Here is a 22760-nt window from a genome sequence, read left to right on the forward strand (position 1 = left end):
GGGAGGAGATGAGCGTCCGGAACATGCCGCCCACCTCCTTCCTTCCTCCTTTTCCGGTGGACGGAGGTAAGGTGATGGTTGTCGCTCCTGCGGTGTCACACACAGCGATGTGTGCTGCCGCAGAAGCCACGAACCACATCGCTAATCGCTACTGAGCAGAAAATGATTTTTTGTTTTAGGACGACCTCTCCATGACCAGCGATTTTTCCCTCTTTTGCGATAGTTTACGGTCGCTCAGAGGAGTCACATGCTGCGATGTCGCTAATGAGGCCAGATGTACGTCAAAACCACCGTGACCCCGACGATATCTCCTTAGCGATATCGCAGCGTGTAAAGTACCCTTTAGACCTTGATTTCCAAATGAAATGCAAAATTTACTTTCATTTGAAAACAATATCTTGGACCACTGAGCAACAGTCCAATTATTTTTTTCCTTGGCTCAAGTAAGACGCTTCTGGTGTTGTCTATTGGTCATGAGTGGCTTGACACAAAGAATGCACCAGCTGTAGCCCGTGTCCTGCATACGTCTGTGTGGTGGGTCTTGAAGCACTTAGGGGGGCTTTACACGTTGTGACATCGCTACCGATATATCGTCGGGGTCACGTCGTTAGTGACGCACATCCGGCGCCGGTAGCGTCATCGTAACATGTAAATCCTAGGTGCGACGATGAACGAGCACAGAAGCGTACAATATCGCTGATCTGTGTAACGTCGTTCATTTCCATAATGTCGGTTCGACCGCAGGTACGATGTTGTTTGTCGTTCCTGCAGCTCCACACATCGCTGTGTGTAAACCCGCAGGAGCGACAAACATCTCCTTACCTGCGTCCCGGCGGCAATGTTATGTTCTGCTCATCTCCGCCCCTCCGCTTCTATTGGCCGGCCGATTAGTGACGTCGCGGTGACGTTGCTGTGACGCCGAATGCACCTCCCCCTTGAAGGAGGAATTGTTCGGCAGTCACAGCGACGTCGCCGACCAGGTATGTGCGTATGAAGCTGCCATAGCGATAATGTTCGCTATGGCAGGAATCACCACATATCGCATGTGCGACTTGGGCGGATGCTATCGCGCTGGACATCGCTAGCAATTGCTAGCGATGTCGCAACGTGTAAAGCCCGCCTTACTCCAGCAGCAGTCCACTCCTTGTAAATCTCCCCCAAATTATTGAATGGCCTTTTCTTAACAATCCTTCCAAGGTTGCGGTTATCCTGGTTGCTTGTGTTTCGCCCTGCGCTATTAGGGGGCGCAGTCCCAGGGATCAGGGACAGTCACTCGATCACGGGCTTAACAGGTCACTGGTGGTGGTGCCCGGTTTCGTGCCCTGGGGTGGCTCCACAATTAAAGGGGAAAGTTCGTGATGCCACCCACGGTAGTGTGGCCAGGTGGAATGGCCACCGCTGCTGTGTTTCACCCCTGCTGGGGCCGGTGTTATGAGCAGCAGGTTGGTAAGCCCTCCGTGGGTAGAGCTGGCCCCAGTGGAGAATGAGAGTAGTAGTTAGTGTAAATGTGTGCACAAAAGTCACTGGGACAACACAGGGAAGTCATTTAAAAGTCTTTTTACTCACTGGGAGTGTTGGTGGGCCCCGGCGGCTGGGCTTCACCAAAGTGGGCCTCACCAAAGTGGGCCTCGGGATCCCTCTCTTCTCAGGTTCCGAAACCAGTATTCTACCCTGCAGAATCTTCCATCTTTGTGACCTATTAATTTGGTCCCTGTGACCTGTGGTTCTTGGGAGACGCTTTCCTGCACTGATCTTAATACCAGCCTGCACACCTGCAGGAGGGAACCTCTCTGGTGTAGACTTCCTCACTATTCTACCCAGGCTCACTCTCTTTCTCTTGCAGCTAGGTCTCAGGCTTCTAGTGGGGCAGACTCCATGCTGTCCTTCTCTTCCCCTTTGCAGATTTACCAGGGGTTTGGAACTTCTCCCTGGTCTAGGTTACTGCACCTGGCACACACGATTTTGGGAGTCCTACCTTACTTCCTCCGGCAATCGTTCACTTCCCTCCTCACAGTCCACAGAGGTTGCCAAGAGAGTTCTTTACTGCTCGACCTCTAGCCCTCAACTCTCTGTTTTCTCTCCCTCTACTCCCCCAAACTGACTCCTCCCCCCTAGGCTTGGACAAGGGTGGGCAATATAGATTGGCTTGTGCATACCGGTGCTGGTCCGTTGGAGTTCAGGAAGACATTACACTTTAAGTGGGTGCAATACCCAGTGGTGCCTGAGGTCGCAGGGGCGCCACATTTCCCTTTAGTAAATCCCAGCACGTCCGCGGGCTGTAAACAAGTAAAAACAACATTAACACAGTAACATTCATCTCGCAATTCTTTAACGTTACGACATTCCTCCAATCAACCCACCACCCAAAGGTCCTGATCCCAGAACCTTCTAAGGAGGCAAGTCACCGGTTCCTGTGGTGACCAGGCCTGGGTCAGCTCTATCCCTAACCTTTCCTCCAACCTTTCTTTCCTTGGTGGCGATGTCAGTGTCCTGATGGCAAGGTTTGCTCTGAAAGGCACACTTGGTGGAACTTACTTACAGCTCCACAGTTTTGGCTATGCTAGTCCAATAGCCTGAGTCCAAGTTTTGAAAATCAAAAGTAAAAATTCAAAAATGCAAAAGGAGTCCCTACAGGAAAGTCTCTGTAGCTCATAAATTCAATAAAGTTCCTTAATTCACATATATAACAATTACATTTTTACAAACAAGTACATTGCTAATATTTACTTTACATTTTCTGATTACACAAAGACACTATGGTACACTCTTTGTATCTAAGTGGAGGCTGACCAAAATTGCTACAACTAGATCTACGTAGTCAGCTTATCTCTAATGGTCTTTGGGGCACTCTAGTGTCTAAGGTTATGGTACTGCTGGTGTGTGTACTCTGAGTAGACCTTTGTTGTTCTGGGATGTTTGGCAACTGCCTACGTGTTCTCAGCCTTACTGTAAGATACGGGGTAGTGGATACGAATCTTTATGTGTGATCTTATTAATCTGCCTATAATCTACACACATCCTCATTGTGCCGTCTTTCTTTCTGACTAGGACCAGGGGAGCTGCCCAGGGACTACAACTATCTCTTATGACCCCAGCCTCCTTCATGTCCCATAGCATTTCCATGGAATGTTGATAATGAGCTGGAGGTACAAGTCTGTATCTTTCCTTAATGGGCGGATGAGCTCCCGTAGGGATTTTGTGTTGTATTCGTTTAATCCTCCCAAAATCTAATGGATGCTTGCTGAACACTTGCTCGTATTCCTGCACTACCCGATAAACTCCATTTTTCTGGTGAGAGGAAGTGGAATCAGTGCCTACGTGTAGCTGTTTACACCAGTCTTCTAACTGTCCCTGAGTACCGTTGTCTGCTGCCTCTGAGGTCAAAGGTCCCACCGCCTGGATGGAGTTGTTATTGACAGTGTATAATTTGGCAACAATGGCATACCTGGGCAATTTATCTTCTTCTCCCCGCAATTCAACACTCGTACTGGGATTCTCCCATTACGCACATCAACCACCCCTCGGGCTGTCAGGATTGTAGACCAATTTTCAGAGTACAAGGGCTCTACCACTGCTCGGTAATCTCACCCTCTGAGGCCTATTACTACTCGACACCATATCATCATTTCACTCCTTGGGGGGGTAACACTATGGGGTTTGAATCCATTACCTGCACACTGCCAATTTCTCCACCAGCCTGGTGTACCTGTTGCCTCTACACGAGGGCCTTGATCTCTTTCTGCTGGACCCTCTGCTACCCGATTCCAGCAGTCTCAGCGATCTGTTGGAGCAAAAACAACACTTCACCTAGACACAGTTTTCAATAACATTAGTACCTAGGATCATTTGTGGATTCTTCTCATTTACATCTGTTGCAACCACAATAAGTCCTTGACCTGATAATTTGACCCTCCCCACTTTTATGGTAACCTCTTTATACATAATTTGTTCTACTGGTAACCCATTTACTGCGTAAATGGTGAGGTCTGAGTCCGGACAGGTAAGGTCCTCATCTGCCCAAAATCTTTTATACAGTACATAAGGGATCGTGGTTACCTGGGAACCAGTATCCAGTAAGGCAGTAGTGGGGATCCCATCCAGGGTGATGGATAGGATTGGTCGTCCCTCCACATACCTGTTACGTCAGTCAGCTGGGCCTTGTTGTTTTATGCCTGGGAGTTGGCCCTTGGCCCCAGGGATGGCTGGTTTAAAGGACACCTATGTGCAATGTGACCAGCCTTGTCGCAGCGTCAGCAAATGGGTTGTCCTTCTGTGGTGTAACGATCACTGGGTCTCCCTTTTCATGGCATAGTTCTCTGGTTCTGCATCCAGGGGACATCCTCTGGGCTCTCGGCCAGCAGGATCCTCTCTGAGGGCTTGGACTCTAGCTTCATCTGTAGGGTTTCCTGGATCAGGGCAACGTCTTTGCTCAGTTGCTGGACCTGAGAGTGTAGCTGGTCAGGAGTCCCAGGTGTTGCTGCCTGTCTTTTCGCCTCTGCAATGAGGTGTGACGCACTGGCCATCGCAGGGTATTGTGCAATCTGCCCTTCTGCACAGTATCCAATCCTCCTTGGTTATGGATCCTTGTTCTTTGGTGTTGCTAAGATCAGAGCCAGTCAAAACCCTAGGAACACTTTACACCATACCCACCAGACACACCATTGGGGGGCCTGAAGGGAATAGGGCCTCCCACTTGGGGAAAAGTGAAAAAGTGAGAGGAGTGTTGTGTTGGAGGTGAAAGAGAGAGGAGGTCAGGGGCAGGGCTGCTTGAGTCTACTAGGTGGTAGACGTTGATCTGGGCCTGGTAGGAGCTGGAACCCTGGTCACAGGGGATCCTCTCAAGGGGCACGGATTGCCGAGGAGGGCAGCTGGCGGCCTTGAGCCATCTCCGGGCAGGGGCCAGGGCACGACGGGGTTTCAAGCATCCTGGTAATTTACCCGACGGGGGTGAAGTCTTCAAGATTCATCCCTCACCCACTCCAAAATCGGGGTACTAGCGCAACGAGGGGATAGGACTTTTCCCAAAACACAGTCCACCAAACCCAAGCGTGAACTCTGAGAGCAAGCTCACTCCGTTAGGCATATGGGTGAGCGGGACCCAATTAGTTACACACTATAAGGTCCAACAGTGAGAAGGTGCCACGGAAAAGGCCACAGGCTAACAAGTAACACCAAGGGCACGGATCCAAGCATGCTCCCACCTTGCTGCAGCGGTGCTCAGAATTCTGGTTTACAAGCTGTTAGTGTCAGTATTCTTGGACTGAGTGAGAATGCAGAAACCTTTCCTTTCCCCAATGGCACCCCTTCACCACCACCACCGGGCCCCGGGGCACAACCCACTACGTGCAATGAGGAGGGGTTAAACACCTTGCAGCCATACCACCGCCACCGGGCTCCCCCCCAACAGCAGCGGTGGTACTCCATCTTACCACGCACCATGGATGGCGTCACGAACGTCTAACTCTCCTGTATCTCCCCTTTTCAAACTCGAGTGTTCGCACGAACCCCCGGGTCTGGAGAACCCTTGAGCCACCGCGGTTCTGGATCCGAGCGGCTCAGCCGCTGACACAGGGGCGGTACAGAGGCAGCAGGGGGCTCCACTGTGCTCACTTGCCATGATAGTGAGGCAGGATCTGTGGTAACGGGGTTGCAGGGCTTTGATGTCTCGGTCTATCAGGACAGCAAACGGAGCATCCGGATGTTCTAAAGCCCACAGGCGCAATGGCTTGCGATCCTCAGTTGACTGTAACCCTTACAGGAATTGCTCCATCATCATTTTGTTTTCTACTTGTGCACTAATAGGGTTGACATACTTTAAAGTCTTTAAGGCTGTTTGTAGCCTCAGGGCATAGTCTCTTATGCTGTCCTGGGGCTGCTGCTTTCAATGGTTGAACCTCATTCTGAGCTCTGCTTCAGTGCGGGTTTCAAATGCAGCTTTGAGTTTTTCAAATATAACGGTCACTGATTGATGGTCTGCTTCCGGCCAGGTCTCCGCTTACAACTCTGCTGCATCTTTTAATTGACGACTACCACGGCCGCTCTCTGTTTACCGGTCATGCCATACATGTCCATAATTGCACAGATCTTCTTTTTAAACTCATTGAAGATATCTGGTCTACCTTCATATTGGGGTATCCATTTAGCCCCCGGGACGTATTGTAATATCGGCATTATTGGAATCAGTGCTCCGGGTGCTACTGCCTCTGCACCCTGAGCAGGCATTGCGACAATGTTAGCCGGCTCTGCATTACCGTTATCTGGTAGCACAGCTCCGTCATCGGACCTTGCGACATCCCTGTCTTCCTCCCGGACACCCATCTCGAGTCCCCCTTGGTAAACGTCACGTACCTCTTCTCGTAGGGCTCCAGCGCTGCTGGGAACTTCCGGGTTCGGGTCTGCTGGGAGCTTCCGGGCTCGGGTCTGCTGGGAGCTTCCGGGTTCTGAAGAGCAGTAGGTGGGGACTTGCTTTTGCGCTTTTTCAGATGGCGGTAAGTTTAAGTTTTTCCCGCCCAGCAATGTGGCGGCAATCGGTCCGATACAGTCACTGTTTTGAAGGCACACGTTACCTGTGGGGAACAGGTCTAGGTTTATCCTGTTCATGACGCCAAGATTTGTGTCGCCCTGCACTATTAGGGGGCGCAGTCCCAGGGATCAGGGACAGTAACTCGGTCCCGAGCTTAACAGGTCACTGTTGGCGGTGCCCGGTTCCGTGCCCTGGGGTGGCTCCATAATTAAAGAGGAAAGTTCGTGATGCCACCCACGGTAGTGTGGCCAGGTGAAATGGTCACCGCTGCTGTGTTTCCCAATGAAAAATGAGAGTAGTAGTCAGTGTAATTGTGTGCACGAAAGTCACTGGGACAACACAGGGAAGTCGTTCAAAAGTCTTTTTACTCACTGGGACTGTTGGCGGGCCTCGGCGACTGGTCTTCACCAAAGTGGGCCTCAGGATACCTCTCTCCTCAGGTTTCGACTCCGGTATTCTTTTCTGCAGACCTTTCCAGCTTTGTGTCCTAGTAGTTTGGTACCTGTGACCTGTGGTTCTTGGGGGACGCTTTTCTGCACTGAACTGATCTTAGTACCAGCTGCAGCAGGGAGCCTCTCTGGGGTAGACTTCCTGCCTGACTTCCACCGGCAATTGTTCACTTTACTCCTCACAGTCCACAGAGGTTGCCAGGAGAGCTCCTCACTGCTCGACCTCCAGACCGCAACGCTCTGTTTTCTCTCCCTCTACTCCCCCAAATTGACTCCTCCCCCCTAGGCTTGGACAAGGGTGGGCAATTTGGTCTGGCTTGTGCATACCGGTGCTGGTCCCTAGGAGTTCAAGAAGACATTACACCTTAAGTAGGTGCAATGCCCTGTGGCGCCTGATGTTGCCGGGGCGCCACACTTGCAAACCTTTTTCTACCACACTTTTTCCCTCCACTCAACTCTCCATTAAAAGGATTATCCGGCTTATTTTGACTTTTTCTTGTTATATCCCTCTTGGGCTACATTGGGGCAGGTAAGTAGATAGTGACTACTTACCTGCCCTGCTGTCAGCCCACCTCCCCCAGCTCAAAGCGGTCATGTGACCACTCCTACCGTGATTTTGCTGCTTCCTGTGAGGTCTCGACAAAAAGTGCAGGAGCTTTTGCGCCTGCCTAGTCGACGGGCAGCACAGGCGACATCATGTACCCACCCTGCTGTGCTGGTATAGTGCGTGGTGATCCCGCCCCCCTTCCCTGCACGCTCCCACACATTTGATGGTGCAGGGGTCTCGCTGCCTGTACGCTGCATGCAGCATCCATGCTGCTGGCAACGCGCAGGCAAATAGCCCCCCTGCTGAATGCGGCCTGTGCTGAGAGCCCATGCAGTCAGCACTATATATCAAATGCCAGATTCCAAGGTGCCCTGCAGAGCTTCTGTATACAGCCATGATCAGCAGCTGGCCAATCAGAGGCAGCAGCTGATCAGTGGAGAAGCTGCATACAGAGGCGTCCCTGCACAGTGCCTAGAGACAGGGCCATACATAGAAATCATGGGGCCCCATAGCAAAAGTCTGAATGGGGCCCCTCTCCCCCGATAAAAAAAATACAATAAAATATTAACATAATAATCGTTATACATGTTACTGGGGGCGGCTTATAGTCAGAAATAACACATACTAGATAGTGTTACTGAACAACACCCACCATACCAAGGCCATTAATACATTGCAAAATAATGCCACCACTCCATGACCAAATATCCCCACATAGAGTCTGAATATAAGCACCATCCTGTTACTGAGCAAAGTCCACTGCACCAAGTCCAGTGGGTTCACACCGCAAATCCCCAAAGAATCTGCAATATGTAAACTCTGCCTAAAGTAGTGATGTCATTCTTCGTGCCCCTCACCGCACACAATATACATTTTCACATCTGTCTCCCCCATATAATGGTAACCATTATGACTCTCTTCATAGCCTTATAAATCTATAGTAAAACTGCACAGTACAGGCACAATACACACATATACACAGACATACACACATACTGATGGCACAGCACAGGGGCAACAGACACACACACACACACAGAATGATGGCACAGCACAGGGCAACAGACACACACACACACACAGAATGATGGCACAGCACAGGGGCAACAGACACACACACAGTGATGGCACAGCACAGAAGTAACAGACACACATGCATAGCGATGGCACAGCACAGGAGCAACAGACACACACACAAACACTGATAGCACAGCACAGGAGCAACAGACACACACACACAGGATGGCACAGGAGCAACAGACACACACGGTGATTGCACAGCACAGGGGCGACACACACACACACACAGAGTGATGGCACAGGGGCAAAAGACACACAGAGTGATGGCACAGCACATGGGCAAAACACACACACACACACACACACACACACACACACACACACTGATAGCACAGCACATGGGCAAAAATATACACACACACTGATGGCACAGCACATGGGTAACACACACACTGATAGCAAAGCACAGGGGCAACAGAGACACAAACACTGTGATGGCACAGCACAGGGGTAACAGAGACACACACACTTATGGCAAAGCACATGGACAAAACACATACAAACACTGATGCCACAGCACATGGGCAAAACACACACAGTGATGGTACAGCACAGGGGCAACAGACACACACACAGTGATGGCACAGCACAGGGCTGACACATACACACAGAATGATGGCACAGCACAGGGGCAAGAGACACACGCACACAACAAAATGATGGCACAGCACAGGGCAGTTTTTCTGTAGTGTTACAGGCAGACATTTGTACATCATAATACTCACCTGCTCCTGTGCTGTGAGAGATGATGATAGTGGCTCCGGCCTTCCTGTTGCATGCACTTCCTGTCTCTCCTCCTGGCTGCTCCTTCTCTCCTCTGCTTTTTCTTTCTATTCCTTCTGTTCTCCGCTGCTCACTCACTGTTTTCTGCTCTCTGTTTGCTTTTATCACTTTTCTGTGGTCTATACCGCTCCTCTACTCCAGCAATGTTTTCCTTTTCATCATTTCATTCTCCCGCGCTGTACTGAACAAGTTCAGCCCCCTTTCCTGATTGGCTGTTCTCCTCCTGGCATCTTTGCCAGCTCTCTGATTGGAGGAAGAAGCTGCTTGGCCACTCCCTCTTCTTCAGCACAGGCCGCGCACATTGTGCAGTGTGGACGGACACGTCTGCATCTCTGCATTGGCTAGTCTGCAGCTATACAAGCAGTGTTGGCACCCAGCGGCGTTAATCAGCTGCTAGGTGACGGCCCGGGGGCATGATGCATGAACTTGAAAACACACACACTGCAGGTAGCCGCCCCGGGCCCCTCCAGCTCACAAACTCCATAGCCGTGGCGGGTCTGCCTCTATTGACGGTACGCCACTGGTCGGCACATGTGTTACTGAGGGGCGCCACACGAGTTACTGAGGGGCGCCACACGAGTTACTGAGGGGCGGCACACGAGTTACTGAGGGGCGGCACACGAGTTACTGAGGGGCGGCACACGAGTTACTGAGGGGCGGCACACGAGTTACTGAGGGGCGGCACACGAGTTACTGAGGGGCGGCACACGAGTTACTGAGGGGCGGCACACGAGTTACTGAGGGGCGGCACACGAGTTACTGAGGGGCGGCACACGAGTTACTGAGGGGCGGCACACGAGTTACTGAGGGGCGGCACACGAGTTACTGAGAGGCGGCACACGAGTTACTGAGAGGCGGCACACGAGTTACTGAGAGGCGGCACACGAGTTACTGAGAGGCGGCACACGAGTTACTGAGAGGCGGCACACGAGTTACTGAGAGGCGGCACACGAGTTACTGAGAGGCGGCACACGAGTTACTGAGAGGCGGCACACGAGTTACTGAGAGGCGGCACACGAGTTACTGAGAGGCGGCACACGAGTTACTGAGAGGCGGCACACGAGTTACTGAGAGGCGGCACACGAGTTACTGAGAGGCGGCACACGAGTTACTGAGAGGCGGCACACGAGTTACTGAGAGGCGGCACACGAGTTACTGAGGGGCGGCACACGAGTTACTGAGGGGCGGCACACGAGTTACTGAGGGGCGGCACACGAGTTACTGAGGGGCGGCACACACGATACTGAGGGGCGGCACACGAGTTACTGAGGGGCGGCACACGAGTTACTGAGGGGCGGCACACACGATACTGAGGGGCGGCACACACGATACTGAGGGGCGGCACACACGATACTGAGGGGCGGCACACACGATACTGAGGGGCGGCACACACGATACTGAGGGGCGGCACACACGATACTGAGGGGCGGCACACACGATACTGAGGGGCGGCACACACGATACTGAGGGGCGGCACACACGATACTGAGGGGCGGCACACACGATACTGAGGGGCGGCACACACGATACTGAGGGGCGGCACACACGATACTGAGGGGCGGCACACACGATACTGAGGGGCGGCACACACGATACTGAGGGGCGGCACACACGATACTGAGGGGCGGCACACACGTTACTGAATGAAGGCACACGTATTACTGAGGGGCCAGCATACAAGTTACTAGGAGCCAGTGGGGGGCATAGAAAAGTTACTGGGGGGGGGCAAACAAGCTACTAAGGGTTGGGGGGGGCATATAAGTTACTTGGAGGGCCCGGGGGGGGTATATACACATTATGAATTTATCTTTGCTCTAGCTATGTGCTATACATCTAACAGGACTCCAGGAGTCCAGTAAATAGACTATTACCGGAGTCTCTGCTGAAGAACAGTAGGAACTCAGTGCAATTTGCTGTCTGTGCTTGGTGATCCAGTCCTCCTGATTTTGTGTGTGGCAATCTGAGTCTCTCTCTGTTGCTGGATGGGTGCCGAGTCTGACGCTGCAGAGCCCCCCTTAGGCTGGAGTCACACTTGCGAGAGACTCGCGCGAGTCTCACATCGCATCACCCGGCATGGCCACACACTCTCCTGACAGGAGCGGGTCAGCTGCATGTATTTCTATGCAGCTGAGATGCTCCTGTCTGGAGAGCTGCAGGCCATGTCGGGTGATGTGATGCAAGACTTTCACAAGTGTGACTCCGGCCTTAACAGTACAAGCAAACACAAATGGCTGCCGCCTGCCTCTGAAACTCTCAGGCTGTAAAGCTACGTCAGCCAGGGGGGCGTGTGGTTGACATACAAGTTCAGCCAGAGAATCAACAGAGCATGAAGGGTTTCTGGGACGGCTGACGCTGAGCTGCAGAAGTTGCCTGACAGTTCACACTCAAGCCTGGCTGGCTGCTGTGCCTGCATTGAATGATCATCATAAAACTAACTTGAGTGCCCCCCTCAGCTCACGGGCCCCCTAGGATCACGGGCCCCATAGCAGTGGCAGGGTTTGCCTCTATGGACGGTACGCCACTGCCTAGAGATCTGACATCTGATATACAGCGCTGACTGCACAGGCTGCGATCAGCAAGGAGAGGGCTGCGGCCGCAAGAGGTAGGACATAGGGCACTGAGGGAACGAGGAGAGGTGAGGAGGATTTGTGTTTGGTTTTTTTTTGCATGTGTTTTTCGCATGCATTTTTTGCACTGGCAGAATAGGGGGCAATTCTACAGGACAGAGCACTGCTACAAGAGAAGCCCAAGGGGATATTACTACAGGATGGGCAGAAGGATGGGGCACAATACTATAGGATTAGGACATTACTATAAGATGGGAACATTACTATAAGATTAAATAGAAAAGAGTTCCAGCTCACCCCTCTTCACTCCATGGAGAACCGGCGGCGCGCAGGAAAACGCCCGGACTTAGGCAGGAACATATGGTGCAAAAACAAAAGCAAATCCAGCGCCTTGGCAAGGAGACTCGAGTGATAAAACTCCAAACTTTATTGTATCAAAATAAAAAAAATACAGACCACTATGTGGGGGGACAAGAAAAAGTGATCCACAGACAGAGGAAAAATTCCTACATGTTTCGACCAGTAGAGGTCTTAGTCATGGAATGAAGGAAGGTTCCAGTGGAGGTGATTTAAAACCACATGCACACCATGTCATCAGAGCAGGTGCTCTAATTAAGAAATATGTGTTACCAGTCCATTCAAAGTGAATGTGTGCAAACATATGTAACAAGACATAATAGAGACAAAAAATAAAATAAAAAAAACTACACAATGTGGCAGTCTATGAGAAAAAATTAAAATAAAAATGGATACAGAGGAGGAAGATCCAAAAAATACAAAAGCAAAAACCCATGTATGCTAAAAATTGTAATAAGGAGGGGATGTAGTCACACGATACATGAGGGGAGAAAAAAAAAAATTTATATATTTTTTTTTTCTTTTTTCTCCTTCCCTTCTCTCTCTCTTCTCCCTTATTCTCTTTTCCCTCTTCCTCTCCCCAAAAACATCCCTATCTCACCTTCTTCTCACTATCTATTATTGGATCAAATACTAGGTTGACAAACTAGATATAATTTTTTATATATTTTTTTTTTTTTTTTTTATATATACTATAATTAATTTATTATTAGATCCAAGAGAGAAGGAGAGAAGGGGGGGGGGGAGAAACAAAAACAAAAACCCCAAGGGGGGAGGGGAGAGGAATAACTCCTTATGAATACTGTATGATGAGGTCTTTTCTAAAATTCATACCATGTGGAACCCGTGTACCCAATTTAAAAATCCAAAAAGACTCCCTGTTGAAAATTTTTCTACGATGGTCACCCCCTCTCAATGGTTTAGAGACTTTCTCAATACCAGAAAAGATAAGAGAATCAAGGTTCCTATTGTGTATAGAAACAAAATGTCTAGTGACCGCAGATACATTAACAGCCGTTAAATTTGACGCATCGGACATATGCCGTCTGATGCGTTTTTTCAACGGGCCACTAGTGCATCCCACGTACTGGATTCTGCAGGCCGTGCATTCAATCAGATAGATGACGTTTGGTGTGTTACAATTAATAAAATCTTTTATGTCATAGGACAGACCGGTGGTGATAGAAGTAAACGTTTTACTTTTTTTGACATGCTTGCAAGAAATACACTGATTGTGACCACAGCCGTAGAACCCAGTACATGAGAGCCAATTTTTGTTGTTTTTATTAGTATTCTGTGAGTCTTTGCTGGCAACAAAACTGGGAGCCAAAAGATTTGATAAATTGAGAGCCCGTTTAGCAACAAAATTAATGGAATAGCTAGTAAGAATTTGACTTAAGTTATTATCTTGATGTAAAAGAGGTAGGTATTTTCTGATGATTCTTACAATATCATTGAATTGCGGGGAATAAGCCGTAGCGAATGTTATTTTGTCAAGATGTTTCTTATTGTCGATTGTTTTGCATTTGAAAAGGTCTGTTCTATTGAGATCCTTTACTATAGATTGTGCTCGATTGAGACACCAGTCTGGGTAGCCCCTTTGTTTCAGACGTGTACATATCCCTGATGATTCCTCCAAAAATATGTCAGATCTGGAACAATTTCGTTTAGCCCTAATCAATTCTCCTAGAGGAATATTTTTGATGGTATGGGGAGGATGGCATGACTGGGCTTGTAGAATAGAGTTGGAATCAAATTTTAAATTACCTCCACTGGAGACCTTCCTTCATTCCATGACTAAGACCTCTACTGGTCGAAACATGTAGGAATTTTTCCTCTGTCTGTGGATCACTTTTTCTTGTCCCCCCACATAGTGGTCTGTATTTTTTTAATTTTGATACAATAAAGTTTGGCGTTTTATCACTCGAGTCTCCTTGCCAAGGCGCTGGATTTGCTTTTGTTACTATAAGATTGGGCACAATACTATGTTATGGTGACATTATTATAGGATGGGGACAGGGATGGGCAATTGCTACAATATATGTGCGGTGCAATAAAAGGATACCCACACAAGCAAAATTAGAATATATTAAATATTTATTAAAGTGCTGAAGGGTATAACAATTATTAAATATATATAATAATAGAGAAACCAGAAGGGAGCTGTGCTGGAGGGAAAGAGAACCCCACGTGTCCCAGAAACTAGAAAGGGAGTGAGTTCCCCAAATCTAGAAGTGATCATAAAAGATTAACGGCAAGTGCCGATGGTGAGAGGCAGCTGCATGAATGATTTAAGCCTCACATGTAGTAATTAGACTACCGTGTGTAATATAGTAATTGCAGCATTACTCACCAGAAGGGATCTCAATGAAACCGGGATAAAACACGTGGGGACCGGCGTCCCAACACGTGTTTCACGTTGGTGTGCTTCATTGTTATACCCTTCAGCACTTTAATAAATATTTAATATATTCTAATTTTGCTTGTGTGGGTATCCTTTTATTGCAAATGTAAAGACTCTTAGTGCTCTTGTTTTCAATATGATGTATGAGTTGTTGCTCCTGTGATCATGCGATTTCCAATTGATCCTCTTGTGTGCTTAAATATATGTGCGGTGGATGTGCGGTGATTGTGCTGTTGTAAGGGGTGGGCAGACCCCTTACAAGGAGGTGCAGTTTCCCCCTGAAGATACCTCACTCTGGGGTAGTTACTGTTGATGTTATTAATAAACATGTTTTTACTGTGCAGTGGGTTTTCCCCTAGAGCCCGGGTGGGACGGCTGTCCCCATAGAAACAGGGCAGGAGAGAGGAGGAGCCGGCAGCTTAGAGAGAGAAGTGTGTGTGTGTGTTGAAGTCAGTTGTGTCCGGGACGGGAGAGAAGAAACAGCCAGGGGCAGAGTGTGGAGCTGAGTGGGCAGAAAGGAAGAAAGAAAGAAGGGAGCTGGAAGAACAAGGAAGCCGGAGAGAAAAGGAGCGGGCGGAACCTCACAGTGCGAAGCAGTCCCGGTGTGGGTCCGGGCTGTGGGTAGCCATAAGTGGGAGCCAGGTGAAGTAGAGTAGCCGGGCACATCCCCACTGGAGGAGACGTCAGGGCAGGCTTTCCCCAGCTAAGAAAAGAACGTGAAGTCATCTGTAACTGCCGGTTTTTGGAAAGAGTTGTGAAATAAAGAATGTCTTTTATTTGCATCGAACCATGCCTGGAGACTGTTTATACGTCGGACGACATCTGCACCACCACACTCTGCCCCACCAAGACATCTCCCGTCCCGATAGTGATGGCGGAGCCAGGGGTAAGCCTGACAGAAGGGGCCATGACTACAAGCCCAGGGGCACCCCTGGCACCCCGTTACATGTGGCGTAGTCGGCAGGATGCGAATTCCATGCCTGGGACCCAAGAAGCCGGAGATCAAGTGGTGCCTAGGGCACAGGATCCGGACTATTGGAGAAGATTCCCAGTCCCATGGTGGGAAGAAGAAGCAGTGCCTGCAGCGTTGGACCGGGCACAAGATGGTGGCAAGATGGCCGTTGTCTGTGAAGACACAGAAAGCGCGCGCAGAATTGGCGCCAAAAGAAGAGCCTGGGGCTGGCCGGTGCCGAAAAAGAAGTTCGGAGTACTCCGCCCAAAGAGGGGAGGTGCCGGTCCCAGGGCACGAAGGAAGATATGTGAAGTGGGCGGTGTTCCAGAGAAAAAGAAGAACCGCCGCGTAGGGGTCGACCTGATGTGTGAGACTGGGGGTGGAGTATACCCAAGAGCGGGAAAAGTAAGCCCGCCTCCACTTCCTCCAGCATCTCCACTGACCCCGACGCCATTACCAGAAACGCTGACTCCGAGCAAGATGGAGACTCCAGGAAGACAGCAAGCTGCGGTAGCCGCACTAGTAGCGACTAGCCTGGGCAGAGGACGCCCGAAGCAGACTGCGGCTGCGGAAGGACCCACCCTTAACTTACCGGCTGTGCCAGGAGGACCGGAGCGGCCCACTACACAAGAGGCCGCACAGTGGCAACAGGAAATCGAGTGGGAGGAATGCCAATACCGGCGGCGGTCGCAGCAAAGACCGGTGCTAGCTGAACTCTCCCACCCGAGACATTGGAGCAACCCGCCAACTACGAGCCCTTCCGGAGGCTGCGCCGGTTGCCCGGACAGTCCCTGTCGGAGTACGTGCAGGCCCAACGAGCCGAATGGCAACGTGCATATCATCCGGAGTGACTTTTCAAGACCGGAAGATGGCGGGCCTGTTTTTGTTCAACACCGGCGTTGTTTTGAGCCGGAAGAAGGTGTGTTGTTTGTAACCGTTCAAGTTGCTGAGCCCGGAAGAGAGCCTGATGCTGGACTGAGCCAGGGGCTCCCTCCGCGTCGTTAAGAAGATTTTTGCCGAGTTGTGTTCCTGCCAGCTAACGTCTAAGACCGGGAGTGCTGCAAAAGCCTCCGGGCAGAAACTCCACTAAGACCGGGAGTGCCTGCCGACGGCCTCCGGGCACGACTAAGACCGGGAGCTTCCAGGAGGAACTCCGGGTGCTGGACTGGTGTGCCCTTGCGGGTGCCCTCAGGTGAACATGTTCGCAGTTTCATTAAAATGACTTTGTTTAGTTTTAAAATGTGATTTTAGATTTGTGCCTTGCCGGGAGGCTTAGGCTTAAAGAGGGGAGCAATGTAAGGGGTGGGCAGACCCCTTACAAGGAGGTGCAGTTTCCCCCTGAAGATACCTCACTCTGGGGTAGTTACTGTTGATGTTATTAATAAACATGTTTTTACTGTGCAGTGGGTTTTCCCCTAGAGCCCGGGTGGGACGGCTGTCCCCATAGAAACAGGGCAGGAGAGAGGAGGAGCCGGCAGCTTAGAGAGAGAAGTGTGTGTGTGTGTTGAAGTCAGTTGTGTCCGGGACGGGAGAGAAGAAACAGCCAGGGGCAGAGTGTGGAGCTGAGTGGGCAGAAAGGAAGAAAGAAAGAAGGGAGCTGGAAGAACAAGGAAGCCGGAGAGAAAAGGAGCGGGCGGAACCTCATAGTGCGAAGCAGTCCCGGTGTGGGTCCGGGCTGTGGGTAGCCATAAGTAGGAGCCAGGTGAAGTAGAGTAGCCGGGCACATCCCCACTGGAGGAGACATCAGGGCAGGCTTTCCCCAGCTAAGAAAAGAACGTGAAGTCATCTGTAACTGCCGGTTTTTGGAAAGAGTTGTGAAATAAAGAATGTCTTTTATTTGCATCGAACCATGCCTGGAGACTGTTTATACGTCGGACGACATCTGCACCACCACACTCTGCCCCACCAAGACATCTCCCGTCCCGATAGTGACGGCGGAGCCAGGGGTAAGCCTGACAGAAGGGGCCACGACTACAAGCCCAGGGGCGCCCCTGGCACCCCGTTACACTGTAACAGGTGAAAGAAGCAGGATCACTGCTGTGTACTACCAATGATTGGAAATACAGAGCAGTGATATCTCATCTGTGCAGCACAATCCCCTCACATCCACTGCACATATCATGTAGTAATGTGCCCATCTTTGCTGGGATGATAAGAGGTCAGTGCTGGGGCAGATTGCTGACAGCCAATGAGTGTGCAGGGGGTGGGGCTGAACAGTGAGGCCGGAGGTGCCAGCTCTGACTGTGAGATTCGGCAGTCAGCCATCCAATGCTTGCTTGAGCTGCAGGTAAACAAAGAGCTGCAGAGTTAAAGTGATAACTCAAGAGGAACAAAAGTTAGAAAACAAAAAAAAATAATGTAGGGGTGATTTCTATGACAATATAGCACAGATTAGCTTAGAAAAATGTTGGCGTTTATGTCGGACAACTCCTTTAATATGCCTGGATACAGCATCTGTGAACAGCCAGCTTCTTTTAGCAATGACCTTTTGTGGCTTAGGCTAAGTTCACATTTCCGTTGTTTTGTATCAGTCACATGCGTCGCTTGACGCATGCGACTGATGCGCTGTACAACGGATGACAACGGATGACAAAGAACAGAATTCTTTGTCGGACTCCGTTGTGTGCGGGGGGCGGAGCGCGAGGGGGCGGACTTCGGGGGGGGTTGAGCCGAGCGGGGCCGTGGCACTGAGGACTTCAGTGCCGCAGGGACTGCAGGACAGGTGAGTGTGTGTGAGTGTGAGTGTGTGTGTGTGTGTGTATACATGCTGAATGTGGGAGGGGGTGATGCCGAGCGGGGGGCGGGGCCAGGCGCTGAGGATGTCAGTGGCAGTGCTGCGGTCTGCATGGCTGGGGACAGGTGAGTGTATGTGTGAGTGAGTGTTGTGTGTGCGTGTGCGTGTGTGTGTGTACATGTGCGGAGTGCGTGAGGGGGCGGGGCCGAGCGGAGAAGTGTCGGTCTCCCTGCACACGTAACCAGACTAAATATCGGGTAACAGCAAAGCACCCGATGTTTACCTTGGTTACGGGCGTACACCGCTTAGCGCTGGCTCCTTGCACCGTAACCAGGGTAAATATCGGGTAACCAACCAAAGCTGGTTATGTGTGCAGGTTGCCAGAGCGCATGCGCAGCGAAATCAGACGGATCGCGCTGCTCAAAAAACGTTACATGCTGCGTTCCTCCCGCCCGGCGGTCAGTCGTTCCACGACTGATCAGTCGGGCGGAGGGTGCAACGCAGCATCATCAATCACAATCCGCTGCTCATACAAGTCTATGGGAACAACGGAATCCGCTATAAGGATTCCGTTGTTTACAAGAGCAGCGGATTGTGACTGATACATTTTAGCGAAAATGTGAACTTAGCCTTATCCTCCTTGTGGAGTGTGTCAATGACTGTTTTCTGGAAATTTTAAAGAAGGGACCATTTTGAACACTTCGGAAGCCTTTGCAGGTGTTTTGTGTTGATTATTCTAATTTTCTGAGATCATGACTTTTGGGTTTTCTTTGGCTGTAAGCCATAATCATCAACATTAACAAAAATAAACACCTGAAATAGATCACTCTGTTTGGAATGACTCTATATAATATATGTGTTTCACTTTTTGTATTGAATAACAGAAATAAATGAACTTTTTGATGATATTCTAACTAATGGAAAAGCACTTATAATATACACAATTTTTATAATATATAAGCAATATTAGTGCAACGAGAACCATTTTCAGATAGTATATAGCTTCTCGCAGTTTAGGCTGGTTTCACACTTCCGTTGTTTTGCATCAGTCACAATCCGTTTTGTGATTGATGTGACGGATGCGTTGGAGATTGTGGTACAACTGATGGGACGGATCCGTTAATAAAACTGATTCATTGTAGCAGTTTGTACCTTGAATCCAGCTGTGGCCACAGGTAACCTGAGTGACGTCACCGCTGACAGCGCGACTTACTTCAGTTTCTCCATAGAGCTCACAGAGAGCGGTTGTGCTCTACGGCCGCTCCTGTCACCCTCCGATGTAGCAGAGTTGAAAGCGTCGTGGGACCTCGTGTGGATTACGCCGGACTTGGAGGGGTATTTTGGGATTAATAAAGTGGAGAAAGAGGGTGTTTTTATGTCTTGTATTTCAAATAAAAGATTTTTCGGTGTTTGTGTTTATTTACTTTCACTACAGTTTAGTGATGGGTGATGTCTCATAGACACCTGCCATCACTAAGCTAGGACTTAGTGGCAGCTATGGGCTGCCATTAACTCCTTATTACCCCGATTGCCACCACATCAGGGCAATCGGGATGAGCCGGGTAGAGTCCCGGGATGTTTTGCATCTAATGGATGAGGCAACTTGTTACATATCAGTCCAGAAGTGGACCCACTGGGCCGTGCACCAGATTCCCCCAGGGAAGCCACCAGGAGTGAACCCCTATACAGGGACTGTCTGGCGACCACCCCAGAGGGCCTAGATGCACAGTGGCCGGAACACAGGCGGGGTTCCAGGGGCGTCCTCGGAAAGTCCAGAGGGAAGCGGAATGGATGACCGGAGCCGGGTGAGGACCGCAGGTGGACTCCAGGATCAGTGACGCGTGCGGACTGGAGACTTCAGATGGAATCCAGCACCGGTGTCGAAGTGAAGCAGGGAGGCGATGGATAGATCCACTGCAAACGGACACCGGCGAATCTCCAGGGAGCCGGACCAGCTGAGGCAAACAGGGCGTCAGGTTCTGAGGAGGACAGACACAGGGTTAATGACCAAACAAAAAGGGCTTGAACACTATCACAAGATACTAGCTGAGAGAACTTGTTGAACAAGCACCACCCGTAAGTAACAGGAAGTCTTTTATACCCTGCACCTGCAATCAGCCACATCCTGTTCCAGAGATGCTGGCCCTATAAGACAAGGTCACTGAGCGCGCCCGGACCCTAATGCGCATGCGTGAAGCCCGGTAGCAAGAGGCAAGCACAAGAGGGTGAACAGGGAGCACGGGGGATTCAGGGGAGCAGGAGCAGCGGCTGCGATCGGTGAGCACGTGGACCGGATCAGTAGGTACGAAGCAGTGTCGGGACACAGAGACCGGATCAGTGGGTACGGAGCGGTGCCGGGACACATAGACCGGATCAGTGGGTACAGAGCGGTGCCAGGACACAGAGACCGGATCAGTGGGTACGGAGCGGTGCCAGGACACCGGGAGCGTGACACAATTCCGGGCGGCTGCTGGCTGATATTTTTATCAGTGGGGCTCCCCATCCTGTGAACACCAGACCTCAGCCGTGTGGCTTTACCTTGGCTGGTATCAAAATTGGGGGGACCGCACGCAGTTTTTTTAAAAAATTATTTATTTATTTAATGTACTGCATGATGTAGACCCGCCCACCGGCGGCTGTGATTGGTTGTAGTGAGACAGCTATCACTCAGCATGGGGGCGCGTATCACTGCAACCAATCATTGGCGCCAGTGTGCAGGGGAAGTAGTGAATACGAGATGGAATAATGAGTGGCAGACATTTTCAAAAGCAGGAGAAGCCGCCGGAGCAGTGTGACAGCTGTGAAGTGCCACACCGGTGATCGGTGAGTATGAGAGAGGGGGTGAGAGGGAGAGACCGACCGACAGAGAGAAAGAGAGAGAGACCGACCAACAGACAGAGTGAGAGAACGACATCGACAAAGACAGAGAGAGAGAGACTGACCAACCAACAGACAGAGAGAGAGAGAGAGACTGACAGACAAAGAGAGAGATATTTTCTAACCAGAAAGGAAACATCTGGGCATGCTCTGTTGCTAAAAGATGGAACCATCGCCGGAATCTGTCATTTGACGGATTGGACGTATTCAGGCGCCCATAGGTTTCCATTATAACCAACCACGGATGCCGATGGAATCCTGCGCACTGCATTTTTTCCACGCTCCGAAAACATTACATTCTGTGTTGCTTCCACCCAGCGGTCAGTCATTCCATGACGGATCAGTCGCACGGCGGATGCAACGCAGGGCCATTAGTCGCAATCCGTCTTTAATACAAGGCTATGGGAACAAACTGAATCCTGCAAATTATTTTGCAGGACACTATATTTCTTTAAGGCGACGGATTGTGACTGATGCAGAACAACGGAAGTGTGAAAGCAGCCTAAGGGGTACTTTGCATGTTGCGACATAGCTACTGCGATGTCGTCGGGGTCAAATCGAAAGTGACGCACATCCGGCGCCAGTAACGATGTCGCAACATGTAAAGCCTACATGCACCGATAAACGATCGCAAAAGCGTCGTAAATCGGTGATCTGTGTAGTGTCGGTCATTTTCATAATTTCGCTGCAGCGACAGGTACGATGTTGTTCCTCGTTCCTGCGGCAGCACACATCATTGTGTATGAAGCCGCAGGAGCGAGGAACTTCTCCTTACCTGCCTCCACCAGCTATGCGGAAGGAAGGAGGTGGGCGGGATGTTTATGTCCCGCTCATCTCCGCCCCTCCGCTTCTATTGGCCACCTGCCGTGTGACGTCACTGTGACGTCGCACGACCCGCCCCCTTAGGAAGGCAGCAGGTCGCCGGCCAGAGCGATGTCGCAGGGCAGGTAAGTGCGTGTGAAGCTATCACAAGATATCGCCTGTGCGACGGGGGCGGGTACTATCGTGCTCGGCATCGCTATCATCGGCTAGCGATGTCGCAGCGTGCAAAGTACCCCTTACACAATCTAAATAATATTTCTTGAGAAAAAGGTTCATGATAAACATGGTTGATGTCAAAGAATTAATCACAACTGCAACATGAGAAAAGGAAAAGAAAAATCTCCTTGTGGGTATGAGGGAGTACTTTAGAGCCACTTCACATACGTATTGGAGTAATAAAGGTACAGAAGGTCATTTTAGTGTGTAGTTATGCATGGTGGGACCAGGGCTGTATTTTGCCTTCGTGCTGCCCTAGGCACTTTAAGTGGTCGCGCCCCTTAGTGACAACGTAAAACTGAGTTTTCGCACACGACATCTGTTTAAGGCAGATCTACTCTGTAGCACACTTTAAAAAGTATCAATAAGAAACGAACCCCCCCCCCCAATGGGAATCACCACAGGCACATCAAAACATAGCATGAGTATAAAATATTCCCACCACACCG

Source organism: Anomaloglossus baeobatrachus, chromosome 6 (genome assembly GCF_048569485.1).
Source record: "Anomaloglossus baeobatrachus isolate aAnoBae1 chromosome 6, aAnoBae1.hap1, whole genome shotgun sequence".
Taxonomy (NCBI): domain Eukaryota; kingdom Metazoa; phylum Chordata; class Amphibia; order Anura; family Aromobatidae; genus Anomaloglossus; species Anomaloglossus baeobatrachus.